Genomic DNA, 18,414 nt, shown 5'->3' on the forward strand with positions numbered 1-18,414 from the left:
TTCTAAGGTATGTAGTCGATGTGCTAAGCATTCCCATTCTTTCTACGCTGTTTCTCAAGTTTTTGCCCCTGCCCGTAGGCATTATGACAACTGATGGGAGGAGATCGAGATGTGCAGTCAGCGTGTTACCAACTGCGCTGTGTGCAACGGTGTGTCATATGTTTTGATGCCCGCTCACCCTGACATGCTGCTGTTCCAGTGTCTTGAAGGTTATGCTAGTACGACGTGGCTGGCATAGGAGCATTGGCATTTTGTCAGCAGGTGGTCAAAACGGAATCTCACCGGTGGTGGATGGTGTTCATTTTCACGCAAGAAAGAGTAGTTGGACAGAATGTTGCAAATCACCGACGAAACATAGAGGAGCATGATCGCCGTGGAGCTCGGCCGTGGAGCTCCACAAGTTTTTTTTTTTTTTTCGTCACAGACTAAGTCGTCGTGTGTCCATTTTTTCTTTGTCTCTCAAGTCTAAGGGTTTTCTTTTCATCATGTATTATATTCACCAGCTCGTTTACCTCCTAGCCATTCTCTCATAGAAGACATCTTTCATCTAGAAAACAATAAACAATGGCGTCCACAAGACAGTCTACTACTACTACTTCAAATAAGGTTATACTATCCTTGCCGTGAATCTGGGAATTAAAATCCGCAAGTGTGTTTTATAAAGAAAATCGCTTTAAGTTTATAGCTGTGTCTGTCTTTTCTGCAGTGCCTGATACTGTGTTCCACAGGAGACAGCTAGATTGCAGCACTGCTCAACCCCAGTGTTGACAAACAACTTGGGTAAGACGGCTGAACAATACTTTTTATGACAGTAAAGGTTGACAGGCTTTTTCACTTACCTGTTTTCTTCCCATCTTTCTATAGAACTTCCACACGCATATTACACCTGATGCAGAAATTGAACAAAATGTACACATATGTCTAGTGACGAAGGCACAGCACAACGTTCCTTCTGAAAAATCTTCAGTAGTCGTCCACACAACACTGCACAACAAGGAGTCTACACTGAACTACACTGAAAGAGAAAAACAGAGCACAAATAAATATAGTGTCTGGGAGATCTTGAACACTATTCAGGTTTCTAACTTGTATACAGTCATGTCGCGATTATCCAGACACTTTCGGAGTCGTCTCTTTTCGTCCAGATAACGAATTTCCAGATGACCGAGCCTAGCAAATTTCCGGGGAAATGCGAAAAATTTGGCAGACCTCTTTATAGCTCCAGAAAGACCGTCACTTCAAACATTCATGCGAAGTGAGGTGCTTCAAATTAGTAGGCACGTGTGTGACAGAATTTGGGCCATAGCACCCGCTCGTCTCCCTGCTGTTCAAAGAGGGGTAGTGTCTCAGAAAGTTGGTCCCACGCACATGTTTTTGTCTTTTTGCAAATGTCTTTGGCACAGGCCAAAAGACAGGCGATGCTTTTGGACGGCCTGGACATAGACGTTCACGTGTGGATTTCTTGCGCCCGGTGGATACAGGTCACCTCTTCCGCTTATCGTCTACCATATCTACCATGTGTCCGCACACACCAAAAGGAAGTGACCTCTGAGGAAAGGGGAGTCAAACAGTACGGAATGCCCCAGAGAGATGTGACCTCTTCCGGAATAATGTGAATACAGTACATGCCAGGGACAGAGGACATTGATACTTTTCTAGATAAGCGAATCAGAATGACCTTGGTCCTGGAAGATTGGTCCTCGTACTTGCTGTCCGGATACGGATAACAAATTCCGGATAACCGAGAGAAAATCCAATGGTGGCAGGTTCGTTCCCGGCAATGTAGTCCGGACAAGGAGTTTTCCGGATACATGAACTTCGGATAAGCGTGACATGACTGTATTTAATTAATAAATGGGACTATATCATGATTTACTTCTACATGTGTAAAATATGCCCTTCACTTCATATCTCAATTCAGTTCCAATTTTACACTGCCCTTAAAAAAACAGATTCATCAGAGTAATTCTGCACTACAACAGATAGTCAAAAACCAATACATGGACACTAAAGAAATATGACAAAGCTATGACTGTGACATGGCAGTGAAGGCCGATGAGACGGCATTTTTGTCTCCCAAAAATATCCAAATTTGACCTAGTGTGTGAATCGACAGGGAAAAGTGGTAGGCAAAGCCCATCCACAACAGCACTGCATCACATGCCAAGCTTTCTAATGCATACAAATTTAAACAGAAACATTCTCATTATTTGGCTCTATTGCAGCCATGCTTCGGGGCATTTATGTGGTCCCTGTGGCAAGTATGAAACTCAACGAAAGGTGTACTGGAAATCTGGTGAATGGCATTGTGTCCAGAATGCATAGTTCACTCAGTAAACTACAGGCTGCAGGAGGGGCACCAGCGTTTGCGCTCGTCTCCAATATCTGACATCCCTCTCCACAGCCTCAACCCCACTTCCCTTAAGTAACCATCACTAAAAGTGTAAACATACAAAAAAATTACTTTTGGGATAGACCTCATATACCTACATCACAAGCAAGATTAGAAGATTTTTTATTTCAGATTCTCGAAAGAATTGCCTTACGGCCTTGAGGGGTACATCAATCAATCAATAATAAAATGTGTACCGTCCTAATACAAAAGAGGCTAAATTGGGACTCAGCACTAGGTGAGCAAGGGATGATACCTTTTGAACACTAAGGAAATGATAGCTCGCTCAACAAATGTGCAGATGGTGCACCCTGTTGGCAATCGACATCTTGGCACAAAGGGGCTTCATGCTATTTTGACCTTACCTTTCTTAGTATGTCTTACGTAAAGAAAACAAAACATGTCTCCATGAAAGAGATCTATTGGAACGATTACAACCAAATCGCTGTGCAAGAACTGCCCTTCAGCTCCAAAATGTCGAAGTTACAGTTTTTCATATCAGTAACATTTTGTATTTTCTTTTCTGTTTCTTTATTTAGAAACTGATGAATGGCTGATCTAAAAATTGGCAGACCTGAAGTGAGGTTGGTTGCCTATGAGACTTGCAAGCTACACCAGACACAATTCCCAAACTGCAAGCGGCCAACTTAACAATCATAACTAGGGTTCCCGGTTTTCGGTGCTTAATTTCTCAGGGATTCGGTGGGAGAAATCGATGGCTATTTCGCTCGCCAGGAATTGATGTCGTTTCAGTGGTAATGTTTTGAAACGTGAAGAAAGATGATAGAAACTGGCAAGGAATGTGACAGGAGTTCCCATGCATACAGTGAACTAACACTTGATGTCCTTGTGGTTTTCTTTTTTTTTTTGTATTACAATGCCAGCTGTTAAAATCAGGGGTTCACGATGCAGGTGACATCGCACACCGCTCTTTTCACTGTAAGGAATTAGCATCAGAGCTTTCGTGTGGAAGGGAAATCTTTCAGTCGGTCCATGTCTTAGTTTTCAGTGTTTGTGGAATAGGCGAATAGTTCGCACTGGTACACTCCATGGTCTCTAGGCTCTAGCTGGGACACTTCCTGACCGAACAGGCCTATTCTCATTGTACAGATCTATTTGTACCTGGCCTGCATCCTGACTGTCGACAACATTAAGACCCCGTGAGAACAAAATAAGTGTTTAAAGACATTGAAACATTTATTTTACTGAGAAACAAGCTTTCGGACGGAGTCCGTCCGTCATCCTTCCTTCAGGTGTTGGGACACGTGCACAGATATTCTTCATTACATCAAGGACGCATTGTACAGCATGCTAGAATTCTGAGCAAAAAAAAACTATTCTTCTACGTGTTGTGCCTAGCAAGATACAAGCGCTCGAGCACACTCCCAAGCAAAGTGCAGACATCACTGAGCTCAGAGTTGTGTCCATCACCATTGGCAGTAAGCACGACTTCTTGTGTGCTGCCTCACTGGCGGCAGCAAGGGCTGTGATGTCAGACCCACACGAGTTTGAGCATTCTATTACCCTCTTGGGCATGGAGCTTTCAATGCAGGTTCACATTGGTACAAAGAACCACACTTTACATTAACCTGGGATAAGAGAAAAGCAGCAACAGGAGTATTGTTTACAGCTTTCTCTGTTTAGTCTTAATGTCATTTAGAACACCACTATTCACCGTATTCATGTCCTTCGGTCTGTGTTCATCCACAATGCCATTGACCAAAGCACAGTGACTAAAAAGAGCGAAGATCAAACCATATGCAGGTTCTGGTTCCCCACATTGCTATAGGTGTGCCTATGTAAAGACAAACATGCAAAAGATGTACCCTGCGAGCTTTCGTCACACTGGCAGTCTGACAAGCTTCTGTTTTCCCTGTATTTCCTGCACTCCCAAGTTACCATGGCAGCTTGGGTACTCAAGAAGGTTCTGGACCTAAGTAAGTTATGTTCAATTACCACTTTTATCTCTCAAGGTCATGGACTGTATAGAGGAGCATTACTTCATCTACAGTCTTATAATTATTTTCAATTTATCCTAAGAAAACTTTTTGTGTTATCTATTGTTTGAATATGCGCTTTAAGGAGGTGCCAGTGCTTGAGACACCATTCACTTAACGCGACACGAGTGACACTCGTGCACCCAGGAGTGAGAGACTCCTAGCCGCTTTTCACGCTCACGTTTCATTTTGGTCATTTTGCAGATGATAAGTGCACCACTGCTTGAGATTTTGCATGACGTACTTCCTGTTGAGTACAGAACAACCTTCGAAGTGTGGGCTGAGAAGCAAAATACGACTTTCTATTTTACCCAATGCTCTGATTCCAGTAAACTGTAATATTTCTACAACTGTTACCATGTTTTGTTATTAGTGAACTACTTCCGCATGGCTATCGGCGGTTAGTCATAGGAAATGCAGTGCTTTAATGCGGACAACTTCATGTCATGCAGTTACTTCACAATAAAGGGCTTCTATTGTGTCTGTTACAAATTCCCATCTTTGCAGCAGAGACTCGAACCGAACCTAAACCAAAAACCGTTATTAACCATTATTTTTGGCTGGACTGGAACTGAACCAAACAAAAACTGCTGACGCAATCTTGGTGCTCAACCAGAACTGGACCTTTAAGGCTACGGTCCCACTTTCCTCCTTCCCTATCGCGTCGAGAAAGCTGACACTACGGGGAGCCACCACCCTAGATCCAGTTGGTGTCCGGCAGCAGCGGGTTCCCTCCCTAAACAGATTCTCTACAAAGTCCGTACTCCCAAAATAGCCCTTCGGATTTGGGTTATCCCGCAAGCCTATTATCCCTTCACAATGGCCAAAGTCAATGGTTGAGGGGTGAGAGTAACGTTTACCGGAAGGTTGTATATCTAGTCTTATCTCCTACGAAGCAAGCAAGCAAGCAAAAAGCTTTCAGAGATCGTGCAACGCGATGATCGGAGTACTTTACACAGAGTCAGTATCACAGCACGTGCCACATGTAATGTTATCGAGATCTAAAAAAGTAAATTTGATCACGATCTCTATCTCTTTTGTTTTGTTTTTTTCTTCTTGCCATAACAAATTACTTGTCCGACACATCAAACAGGGGACATACTCAATTTTGATACTCCATTCAATGAGAAAATGCCACAATAAGGCTGAAATTATACATACATACGTACATCTGCTTTATCACTGAGAAAAATGCGTAGCAAGTCGTTGCTCGAAAATGATTCCCCGTCCTTTTGGTGCTTTCTCTCACTGTTGTTTCGGGTACCTGTTGTTTTGTTTGTTACGTTGCTGCCTTCATCATCTGAAGTATTGAGGAGATAGCGAGACCTCCTTGTTTCGTAGCTTGATATATTTTGAAGGTAGACGACAGTTTGCACGCCTGTTTCTGCGTCACCTTTTAGTGATAACCTTCTAAGCGGGGAATCTACTTTGTAATAAAGTGTGGTATACCCTACGCGCGCTTCCTACTTGTGACAAAAAATTGCAGGACGGTTATATTAGTGTAACGCAAAGTTCAGCGTCAGTATGCGTGTGGTGAAATGAGGCCACATGAAAGTGAAAAACGACAGAATAACATTCTGACTCGGCATGTTTCCCTATTATATTACCTACAAACAAATGTCGTTGATCACACATTTTCCGTAATGCGCTTTCCTTCATTTATGCTTTTGACATTGTCACTGAAACACTCTGTGTGAGTGGTGCACAACCTACCTGCAAAAGAGATGTTTTTCGTCTGTCCTATGTCACCTATCTTCCACATTATCACGTAAATTTTATGGGCGGCATTAGACATGTTGAGCAGCAAAGTAGTTGTTTTTGACGAAAATGACAAAGAGAAAAACACGAGAGAGATGGAGGGAGAAAGGGATACTACCTTCCACCAAAATGTGTCGCAGTCTATTGGGTCAACCCCATAGCATCTCGGGGTTGACCCCGAACACCATACCTTACGAACTAAAATTGCCACCCCTCCAATTGTCTTGATGGGAAAGCTATGCATCAACTTGTACACCTTCAGGAAGGTGAATTGCATTGTTGCAATTTTGGTGATACGTTCCTCAGTTCCTCAGATCAGTTCCTCCTGTGCCACTCAGTTGTGTGTTGGGAGCGCGCAAACAGATTTTTGCGAGATTCACCACAGTGGTGGCATTCGCTCCATGCTTTTTTGTTTTCTTTTTACAAATTATCAGAACTCTCTCTCTGGTTTCGGCCTTTTTGAGTTTACGATAAATCCTCTTCTTCGGCCATGTGATAATTCGGCTACATGATATTTCGGCGTGTAACAGCCGTAATTTTGAAAACAGCCACCCGACCCCTTCCTGATTCCGTTATGCTGTATAACCTTGCTGCTTTATCACCAGAAGCATCGCGAATCCAGGGTTCTCGTTCCTCTTCTTGTTGTTTATTATTATTCTTATCTTTATTCTTATGCGTCGAGGAATGAATGGATTTTGTAATAGATCGTAAATGCAATGTGGCACAAAACGTTATGCGGACTTGGCGAATTTTGGAGTGCCATTCAAGAAATCAAGGAAGGACAATTTGTTCCAAGCTCTCCTACGGATAAATGGCGTTGGTCACACAGGTTCCGTAGCACGGTTTTCCTAAAACAGTTGACATGGTTACAGAAATTATTTACTAAATTACAGAAATTATTTTATTTTACTAAGTTATTAACTAACTAACTACCATGTTTTTGTGGCTTCATAAGAACTATTACACAAAAAAAGGGCGGGAACACTTCCCCCTCTCCCCTCAAATACCGTGGGCTTTTCTTTTGACAATCAAGCAGCTGGGGCTAAAGCCAAATTTTTACTAATTTTTTAAGACTATTTCTGTTGTGATACTGTGGATAGTTTTTGTTGGGTCTGTGGTTATCCGTGAAGGACATCATACTTCTGTAAAAAAGTGAGGTTCGCTTGGCAATTTTCAAAGTTCAATTCACAAAATAAATTTTCTGCAATTAAAAATTGTCCAAAGCATACCTCCATGGTGGCAAAATTTTCCAGAAGGTAATTGCCGGAAGTCTGACGATCCTCCGGCAAGTACGTAGCCAATTAAGGGTGAACCGCATGGCACGAAAAACTGTCCGAACCGAAATCGGGACCGAACTTTTTTCTGTGCATCACCGCATGCTACCGAAATGCACCCCAAGTTTCGGCCGAAGACGTCTGGCCTTGGGGAACATCGCCTTTCAACCATCCAGGTGAATGAGGTAATCCCTGTATTCATAGGGGTAGAAGTCGCACACATGGCAACAGTCAACCCCATTGCTACATCATTGTTGCTATGGTTCTCCTTCCGGCTGGATAGCCATTGGTTGCTTCTACTTTCTCGGTTGGCATCACATCCCATTTCGGAGGAGAAATCTGGCTTGGCCAGATCGGGCCGAATGCGGCGCGGAATTCTGTTCTTCAAAAAAAGTTCGGTCCCGAATTCGGTTCGGAAAGAATTCGGACGCTTTTCGGGCCATGCGGTTCACGCTTTGGAATTTTTTATCACCTTAGGTGAAACGCCCTGCATAATAATGATGTTACAAATGAGTATATTCTTAGCTCGCCTTTTGCTTACGTGTGCTGATGCTGAGGAATCCAATCATTTTGTACTTGTAGTAACCATGCACAAGAAGCACTGGTTTCCCTATATCAACGGAAACGACTTCCACAACGAACGTTACCTAATGTGAGCTGCTTTCTCTCTTTGTATGGGTATGCAAGCCTTCTTTTTAGGGTTACAGTACCCAAAGGTTTCTTAGACATTCTGCAGGGCAATCACCCTACAAACAACACAAAGACGAGCTCCCCACGATCAGAGCCATAGTGAGGCAAATTTGCGTCCAGGGCAGGGTAAATCTGAAGAGGCCATGGTGAACTTTGAAGTATGCTTGACGCGTTCTGACATAAACTGCGTATTAACTCTTTCCTTACCTTGTCCACAGAACATCGATCACCGTTGGTCGACAGTTTGCGAGCCGTGCTACTCGACCTCCGAAGCAGATATGGACAAGTGGTGAAATTTGGTTGGGAATTATAAACACGACAGAATGAGTTTCATTCTCACTTTTAGCTTTTCCTCGTATTTCCTATTTACTATGGTAACTTTGACTCTCTTTATCAGATTCTCCTTCAATTTATTTTATGAGCACAGAGTTGTGCAAGTTCATTATGGCACAGCTTCAAAGCACCTCAGAAAAGTATGAAAAAAAGTAGCACGACTGGACCCAACTGTGACTTAGAATGATATTGCTGATTCCTAATTTCCTGGGAACGACGGGGCTTATGCATTTCTGTGACAATTCCAGGTATGTTTATGGACAGATGTGGGCCAAGATCCCTGTGAGGTTCAGCCCAAGAAGCTCTAATCAGGGAAGGATAACGGACATATTTTTTTCATGTTCGTTAATGCTATATTTTCGTTTCCGTTATCCGTGTCTGATGCCAGCTTTTAATTTCGTTTCCGTTACGTTTCCATTACGTTTCCGTTACTGTTTCCGGTAATGGAATGGCTGTTACAGAGCTGCGGGAGGACAGCCCATCCGGCTCTGTCAGCACCCTATTTTGCCCAAGTGCTGCTTCGGTGTCACACGTACATACTACACAAGTATTTTTACGTCGGTGGGATGCTCACATCTTGCAAGATTTTTCAAGAAGTGCAGGAACATGTCTTCAGTCAGTCTTCTGTCTTTAGTCACTCTGAGTCTAGCAACCCAAGATGGGCGTAACCTTCATCCAATGTCGCATTCACAAGTGGACGCTTTCAGTAGTAAACAATACTGCCATAGCCACAGTTCAATGAAGAAAGTAAAAAATAAAAAATCCTATGATGTTATCCTCGTGCTATGGTGAAGTAGAGTGTGTGGAGTCATTGTTGCATAGGTCTCATGTCTTGATATCATATCACAAGTAGGTAAGCGAGTGGTGCGCCCTCGATATCCAATATTGTGCTTCGTTTCCATGCTGTCATGTAGTATTTACAGCATTATAGGGAATGGAGTTATCAAAATAACCAGTAAAATGAAAAGTCACTGAGGAGTGAGATGTCATCGCACAACAGTAATAGCCATTACCCGAATTCAATATCGGACGCTAATGTTCGTTTCCATTTTCGGTTTCTGGTAATGGAGGACAGTGGTTTCCGTTTCCGTTACCATCTCCAATTTAGGTAATACAGTGAAGACCGCTTATAACGTATGTTGCGGGACTGCCGAAAACCTGCACTATAAGCGGTACCGCACTATAGCCAAATATCATATTTTTATGCCAATACATCCCCGAGATTGAGCACCCACCTTTCTGTTATACAATGTTGTGCACCGGACTGAACAGCGCGGAGATTCCTTGCAGAGAAAACAATTTATTCAACAATGTTCTCACGGAGCCTGCAAAAACGCCGTGATTTTTGTCTGGCGTAGTTTCCTGACCGTGTCTTGCATGTACGTCCCCAACAACGGCGCAGCAACTGAATGCCTAGTCGCTCAGTCCATTCTGGGTACAGAAGTCCCTTAGTTTGTGCACACGCACTATCGCATATTTGCGGGACATCATGGCTGCCACGCAGCCCCGCTCATCATCAGAGTAGTTTTCCAGCACGCACGCCTCACAATCCCAGAGGGCTTGCACTATCGCTTCATCGGTGGCTATTCGCTCACAGATGCAGAGATCGGTGCCCGTCAAAAGTGTCCATTGAAGAAACGAAGTCTTTCTCTACAAGCAGTGCCGGATTTGCAGTGGTGGCGGCACTGTGCACCGGGCACTGTGCTATGGGGGCACACTCGTGTATTCTTTGTCAATCCAATGTGTTATTCGGGGTCGACATGCGTGTACGGAGGACAGATTTTTACCAAGTTTCGATTTCAGGGACGCGTTTCAGGCATGCAAAACAATTTCCCTTGGACAAGACCTTTACTGGTGGGGGCCCCTTTGTGGTGGGGGGCCCCGGGGCAAGTGCCCCGTCTGCCCTCCTTTAAATCCGGCACTATCTACAAGATCGTTCCATACCAGTCTTCCTTTACACGACTCCACTCTATCGTTCCATAAGTTTTGCGAGTTGATCGCATTCCAGATAGAACGGGTGACGTACTGCAAAGAGGAGTCAGAAGCCTTCCCAGCGGTTAACCTCCTCGCAAGACGCCCTCGCCTACCTCGTCACGAGGAGATAACAGACGCATTCTATGCAATAGATGATCCACGCTTCGGAATTCGCTGACAAATGCGCTTTGTCCTTCGGTGACCACACTATAACCGGTATGCCGTGTCCCGATGACCCATTATAAGCGGTATTCCTATACATTGTGTTCTATGGGAAGAATATTGGGGGTCGGGAAAAGCCGCATTATAAGCGGTTACGTTATAAGTGGTCTCCACTGTACACTGTTTCTGTTTCTATTACCCTTACCGTTACCCTTCCCTGGCTCTAATCCCCTCTTCTTCAGAGTGCCAGTCATGATGATGTATATCGTACCAGGGGGGCCAACAAACTGCGACCTCAAAAGTAGTCCTTTGAGACTAGTCACAAACATTCAATGTGCTCACTGGCTCGGAACATATGAAGAACATGGTCTACATCGCCTTCTATGCTCTCCTGATTCACATGGGATGGTGGTGCTGATTCTGAGCAGATGGTGGTGCCTTTGCCATTAACTGGTCCATGAGCAAAGCTTCACCACTTAGTATGCTCAGTTCCAATCACTACGTATACATGAAAGTGACATGTTATAGGTGTGCTAGCGAAACCTAAAAAGATCAAAGTTACGTTCGCGAGTTGCTACGAAGGCAGGACGTACGCTTTTCACTTAGAAATTAAATATATGCAAAGTGCAAATCATGCTATGGTCCCTGTGCTCATGTTATTATATGAAACCATTCTAATTGGCAGATAACTCAGATCATGGTAGGAGAACATCTATTTACCGTAATTTCACGCATATTATATGCGACTTATGTACATTCTTTTCTTTTTAATTTTTTTTTTTTCACGGGCGCTCTGCGGCTTGTCTGATGTCTATTCTACCCACACCCTGATTTTAATGAAAGGGCTGACAGTGACTCATGTTTTGTGGAACAGCACCACTCTACCAATGCAAAAACGACATGCATGACACAGGCGTGTCCACATTTGAGTAGACTGACCTTCCTGGTACGTTCCCCCATGTAGCTTTAACGGAAGGGGTGACAATGATTCATGTCTTCTAGAAGGCCACTTACCCGTCTATCCCCGAAAAACAGGCAACACGGGCACAATCCGATCTCAGTTGAACACTAGAACTGGCCTCATTTTTTATACACAATGCCGACCCCGGAATGTGGACCAGAGGGTTTATGACTTTCTCTACGGTCTCTATGGTCTACTCTGTCGGAAGACCCTGCGGGTCTTCTGTCGAATAAGTGATATCCATTTTCACTGCATTAAAGTTACTATTGATTTTATATCTGCATCACTGGTTTACCTCACAAAACAGTTGTGTCGTACTGCCCACGGCTTATCTGCTGGAAAATTTTTTAAGTGTTCCTAAAAGCGGCCCTTGCGGATTATCTGCGATGCGGCTTCTACGCGTGAAATTACGGTAGTAGTGCATGTCCCTCATCCTCCATGTTAAACCATCGCAAAAACCTGCCGTGAGCATTGCAATCACTGTCCCAGTCCACCATATAAATTAAATATAAAAACAAAAATATTGCACCACAATACACGCAATACATGTACCGCAGTTAATCTTGCCTCAGCGACATTCTGATGGAGGCAAGCTCATACTATAGAACTGGTTCGTGAACCCAACAAATTAAAATAAACTGGTTTGAACCACTATAGTTGCTCTACGGAGCTGAACCAGAACTGAACCCTTACAGTCCAACCCAAACCGAACAGAAAACATTTTCGGTTCGACTCTCGGCTTTGCGATTTCATTCACTGTTACAACGAAAACTCTTCACAACTGCTGTCATCTCTTCCAACATTGCTCTAAGTTCAAACTAAGCTAACGTGCCCTTCGTCTGTGCACTGCATAAGCCGACAACAGGAAGCGGCATCAGTGAACGAGCAGTGTAGGGCTCAAGAGTTGCTTTTCGCAGTTTAGTGGCCACCCCAGTACCACCAATTTGAGTACTCCAAAAGAGGGGAGCCTACTTACCAGTACCAGTCCCATAATCGAGCAAAAAATTGGTTTCCTAGTAGCAGCCCTATCGAATAACCCAATGAGAACAATAAAACCTAAGGCATCTCCCCTTTTTTGTGAAAATTTGTTGCAGATAAAAGGAAACACCCTGTATAAGCAGAGCGTACAGTTGTTCGGGTTCAGGTTCGGCCATAAAGGTTCGGTTCCGGTTCAGCTCCGGAGTTCACATATATCTGTTCGATTAACTGGTTCAGAGACTGCAAACCGGTTCAGAACCGGTTTGATGTTCTAATATGGTACAAAATTACTGGTAGCCACCAAAAATGATACAAGATCTCCTAGTTAAATTTCACATGCATTTATTTTTGTTTTTCGACCAACAGGACCCCCTTTCATCCCTTCCCCGAGACACCTGCCGCCAATCTAAGCAGGCAAACCGCTGGAATCCCCACATCACCCCCCCAGGATATGATTTAAATTGCGAAAAAGAAAAAAAAAACAATATGCCTAGATTACAGCGGTAACACGTCATCTGGAAGTGGAACATATTCTTATGTAGCACCTTCGTATAGCAAATGAACTTCCAACACCCCATTGAAGTTTCAAGACTTGCCTTCTTGGGTGGCACTAGGCTGATACACTAACATATGTATAGTTGGAGGGACTTGAAACTTGCATTTACCTGTGTGTGCTTCCTTTCGCCTTCTTTGCGTCTGCATTCTGACAAACTGGCATAACTTCGGCCAGCCTCTACGCCTCTAAAATCCAGACTATAGAAGTATGCCACACTTCCAAGTTGCAAATGGAAGGAATGAACTGACGCGACAGGCAAATCGTGGCGGACTTGCAGCAGCAGTGCAGTGCAGCCATATCGAACGTAGTGGTTCTTTGGCTAAGTTTTTAATGTTCCACATTATGTTGTCACAATGCAGTGCTGCCGCAAACTTTAGAAAATGGGAATCGGCAGCGAGAGGACAACTTCCTTCACCCTCGACCATGTATGTCCCGCGCTACCGAATGGACCGCCAGATCTCGAGTATCATGCTACACAAAATGGATGTGGTCACCAGGCAATGGGATAGATACTAGGCGGCACACACCAACGCGAACCAAACCGGTAACCGAAATTTTTAGATCGATTTGGTTCCAGTTCAGCTCCAAGATGGCGCCAGTAAGTACGGTTCAGTTCCAGCTAAAAATAACAGTTGATTCTGGTTTTCGGTTGAGTTTGACGCTCTGTGTATAAGTCATGTTGTAAGGTAGAGAGCCAGGGATGGTACGAACATAAAAATAAAAATACAAGCATATGTAATAAAATAAAGTGGTGTGACTCCATCAGTTTCAAATATGGTCTATGGTCACGAATCAGACATTGTTCATAATCGCCCGACACCAATATCTACACATTTCAACCTAATGGGACATGACCTAAACACTCATTTTTCAAACTCTTTCAAACTCACTTTTTTGTGGCCCATTACAGGTCTTCAAACTGTAGCTTGCATGACAGCCAAGCACCCCCCACTGCAAGCACGCACACATAGTCACTTTCTTTTTTATTTTCTCCAACCTTTTTCCACCATTTGGTCACAGCCTCCTCAATTTACTTTTATGTATCTTTTCCTTTCATTCCCTACATTTCCCATGTAACTGTTCGGTACCAATCCCTCACTGTCGACAGATTCATAGAACACCTGGTGACTTATGTGGGCTCATTTCCACACCCTTGAGACCTGTTTTCCCTGAATGTCACCTGTGAATGCCTTTTGTGCCAAATACTGGCCTTGCTACCATGGTCATTCATGTATTATGCTGCAGTGTTTAGTCAACTCATCCTTTGTCTGTTTGAAACTGATGGAGTCCTACCCCCTTTTTATTTTATTATATATGTCTAATTTTATTTTTACGTTCATACCAACCCTCGCTCTCTACCTTACAACATGCCTCATATATTCTGGAATTTTGTAAGATGATGTCAGACATGAAGTGGAGCCTTGTGCACTAAAGTCTTGTCTCATTAAAATTTATATGCCGTCAAGTCTTCAAGCAACAAATGAGGGTGATTTGTACAAAAAGTCTAATCGAGAGCTTGAAATTCTTGGTAATTGTTAGAACCCAATAAGCTTATTTTTAAATGGAAATAGATTTTAATTTAATTGAAGTTATTTAAATAAATCATCCTCAACATGCTTTCTGTAAGGAAGAAGATGTCACTGGGAATTTTTGCGCTTCGTAAAATTAGTGACTTACAACATGTAAAAATATTGGTATCCTTTTAACATGCACTAGTCTATTCCCATTTAACGTTGCGGCGTACGAATTAGCTCTTGTGTCAACCCTCAATCCACACTACTTATTGCAATAAAGAGCATTTAGGATTATGTTGCATCTGCACCAGAGTGAGTCTGTTACATTTGCATACAGTACCTACCTGTAGTAATATCGCCTATGTTCGTGTGGTACCCTACAGTACACAATATTTTCCCTCTAGTGTATGTCGCTCTTGAGACCGCTTTACGAGTACGTCCCAGTAGTCTTGCACTTCGTTGTGATGTATGTAAGAGCATGTAACTACTGGACTAATTAGCAGAATTAATTACTGATTAATTGTGTTTTCTAGAAAGTGCGTGATAACAGAGATTGGAGACAGTCATTATTTAAATCTATTGTCCTTACTAAGTACCCTGCAAAGGAAACAATTTGAGAGATAAATTCAGAAATTTTGCGATGCTAATTGATACTCATATTTATTTCTATAATAGCTCTATTATAGAAATAAATATGAGTATGAATTAGCATCGAAAAAATTTTTTTACCAAGTTTTTAACGGCTTACTGGCTTTCTTGAACTAAGCAATGTTCAACTTCAACAACAGACTCTTTTAGGGAGGTCGCTCTAGTTTATAGCGTGAAATCTGGCTTCGTTGTACAACTGTGTAATAAACTTTTTTCTTTCATGGCAGGCTCTCAAATGTCGTACTTATGTTGTGGGCAATATAGCCACTCTAGGGATGACAATGAGATGCGGATACAGTGTTGAAAGGATTGGGGTCAGTAGTGAGAAAGATGATAAGTTTGCATGGTGAAAAAACCAACCCAGGCTAGCAGTGAGAAAGACATAGAGAATGCCGTAATATAGCTGGCAGGCTGTAAAACTACATCTCTTACAGCCGTTCAATAAGGCATTCTTTTCTCAATTACGCAACATGGGGAACAGCAGTATTACAAGAACCTATCATCAAGGAACAGATGAGAAATGTGCAGGCGAGCTGGTGGTCATTCAATGAGGGCAACATTTCCTCGAGTTTCAGGAATGAAGAAAAATACAGAAAAACAGACGCTATTGTCACCTCAAGATGCCTGTCGAATACTAACCTGACATGGTCGTCCTCATCCTTGTCCTGAAGGTGTCATCCATACTCAGATTGGAGCCTTGTGGTGGAGCCATTCCATGTTGCTCGGTCATTGCTAGGTGAAATTGTTGATGGTATGCCAGTAGCATTACTCTAGGCAAAGGTGTCATGGAGGCAGATAACACTGAAGTCAAATTCCAATGGACTTTCTATGCCGATGCTGTTCTTTTTAGTAATACTAGCAGGCATGCTATCTGAAGGAGAAAGGAGACGATAGTTACGTTCATTATTGTCTCAAAGCTGTCAAGCACCAATACCAATACAGCATTGTGATTAAATTATTGTACATTTTTGCAGTCTCATGTTTGATGCCACCTTATGATTACTTCTTGTGCTAGTTAGGTGCAGTTCGAACTCCGTTTAACGAGAGCTCGCCATTCCCAGTAACAATTTTTGAATAGTGAGGGATATGGGTAAATGAAAACTCGAGAGGAGATGATTCGTCAATTCTCAACAAAGCCTGCGTTTATGTTCCACCATCATTTACGTAGAACTACTGCAGTCGTTCCATTCCTGTAAGCTCCTACCTATTTTGTTAACTTGAGAGACATTATTCTTCCACTCAAACAATGCAAAGGACATTCTCTGTGCACTTCTTGTATCCTCAAGTGCCACATCACTGGATTCTCCACTCCTGGACTAGTAATCTTCACGTATGAGCTTTATTTCTTCTTTTTGCGTCTTGCGGTTTTACTTACCATACCAAATGCTAATCCCCATCCATTTGGCTATCAAGGGGCACACAGTACTGCTGTTGAGCGTGGTCTTGAACCAGGCACAGTATGCAACCTACATCCCATCAAGCCAGTGTGACAACCTTGAAGAATTTCCCTTTCCCACCTTATCTGTGTACCCAACACTGCCCAGTTCAGCCATTTGATGCCAACAGGAAAGGTCATCCCAAAGCTTTCAAGATGCCTTGGGCCAACTCAGAGCTGTGCGCTCGTCACAAAAAGCCCGAAAAGGGTCCCCTAACTCAGTCATTCATCTATTCAAATAATTGAAGGCAGTTGCTGGGTACTTTCGTCCAGGATCCCTGGAAATTCTTGTTTGGATACATACATTGAAGCAAACTACATCAGACCGGCCAGAACACGTGTGACCACATGGAACACACTGCAATGAGACCTTCAGTATTGTAGCAACGTTTCGTGTTTATGCATCACTACCGCAATGTGACTGCATTGCCTGTGTACCGCGTCGTACGTAGTAAAAAAGCACTCACAGGTTGACACTGTTAGCGTCTTGAAAGGAATATGAAATGTGACCTGTCTAACACTGTGGACAACTGCGCGGTGATATTTTATAGGGTTTGCACGTGTCCCTAGATTCATGTAGCAACTTCTTGTTGCAGTCGTAAAAATTGAGGCCTACACGCAAAACGTGGCATCGACGACCGAAAAAAATATCCACCATCATACCGGCACAGCTAAGAAATACCGAAGAGATGAAGCTTTACAAAATTGATTTCTGGCCTCCGGAACTCTATTGTTGATGAGAGACTATTCGATTAATTCAGCATAGCCGAAATACACAGAACACATCATGCGTTGTAACCTAAGTCTCTCCAGTTCCCATGCCACTTCCAGCTATCCAGCTTACATGCGACGGCTGATGTTAGACCTCAAATAGGAACACACAACATATTTCTCAGAGAAGCTTTACGTGCACCAGCATCGCTGCTGCAGTCATACGCATTGCAAGAAGATGTAGAGCGTGTAGGTTGTTTTGAGACATGTTGAAGCAACGCTAAACTCGTCCCGCTTACACGAAACTCTGAGTGCAATACTCAACGAGTGTTGCACTCAAGTGGCACCCAAACAGTCGGTTTCGCGTTGTTTACACATGTGTCGACAAACATTGCAGCGCGATATCAAATGTTGCCTGAGCATCCAAATTGTATTTTAGTGAAATAACAAGCGCCTTTTGTACCTTAGAGCATGACAAGACAAACAAGACGTACCACGCTTCTTCCACAGCATTTCGGCAAACAAAACTTCCCGCACATGTACAAATACACAAAAGCACGGCAAACCTTCTTTCGGTTTGGATTGGATTATAGATTGGATATGTGGCTCGCCGTCAGTGTTGCCAACATTTTAGACGAACGATCCGTCAATGTAGCCAACCGATTCCGACAGAATTCGCTACACCTTGCGAAGAAGCCGCTAAAATCCGCTAAACGCTGAAATGTGCCTGAACATGTTGAGATTTATGTAGATTGCACCTATATTTATGGTGTTCAGGAGATTGTTTTGCATTCTCGTTCATTTCTTCTTTCCGACGTTCCTGGCAACTTCGGGAGAGAGGTCGTACTCGAAGCAGCTCTTCCCATGCCGTCTCAAGCCTGAACGGATTGCCAGGATGGCTTCGACCATGTCTCACTATATTTTATTGCGCAATTTATTATTTATCAAGTTCAGCTAGCTGAAGGTGCGATGAACAACAACAATAAATTAAGAAGTGATGATGACATGGGGTGCGATGAAGATCCTTTTTG

General features: G+C 43.2%; 1 long non-coding RNA gene across 1 annotated transcript; it reads right to left on the reverse strand.

The window, feature by feature from the left end:
• Nucleotides 1-635: 635 nt before the first annotated feature.
• Nucleotides 636-17,949, reverse strand: LOC135386944 (uncharacterized). Its single transcript, XR_010420730.1, has 3 exons — nucleotides 17,878-17,949; nucleotides 15,877-16,108; nucleotides 636-1,015 (listed from the first exon to the last, which is right to left on the reverse strand). It is a non-coding gene; the product is annotated as an uncharacterized LOC135386944 (long non-coding RNA).
• Nucleotides 17,950-18,414: the final 465 nt, after the last annotated feature.

The sequence above is a fragment of the Ornithodoros turicata genome, chromosome 3, assembly GCF_037126465.1.
Source record: "Ornithodoros turicata isolate Travis chromosome 3, ASM3712646v1, whole genome shotgun sequence".
In the NCBI taxonomy this organism is placed as follows: domain Eukaryota; kingdom Metazoa; phylum Arthropoda; class Arachnida; order Ixodida; family Argasidae; genus Ornithodoros; species Ornithodoros turicata.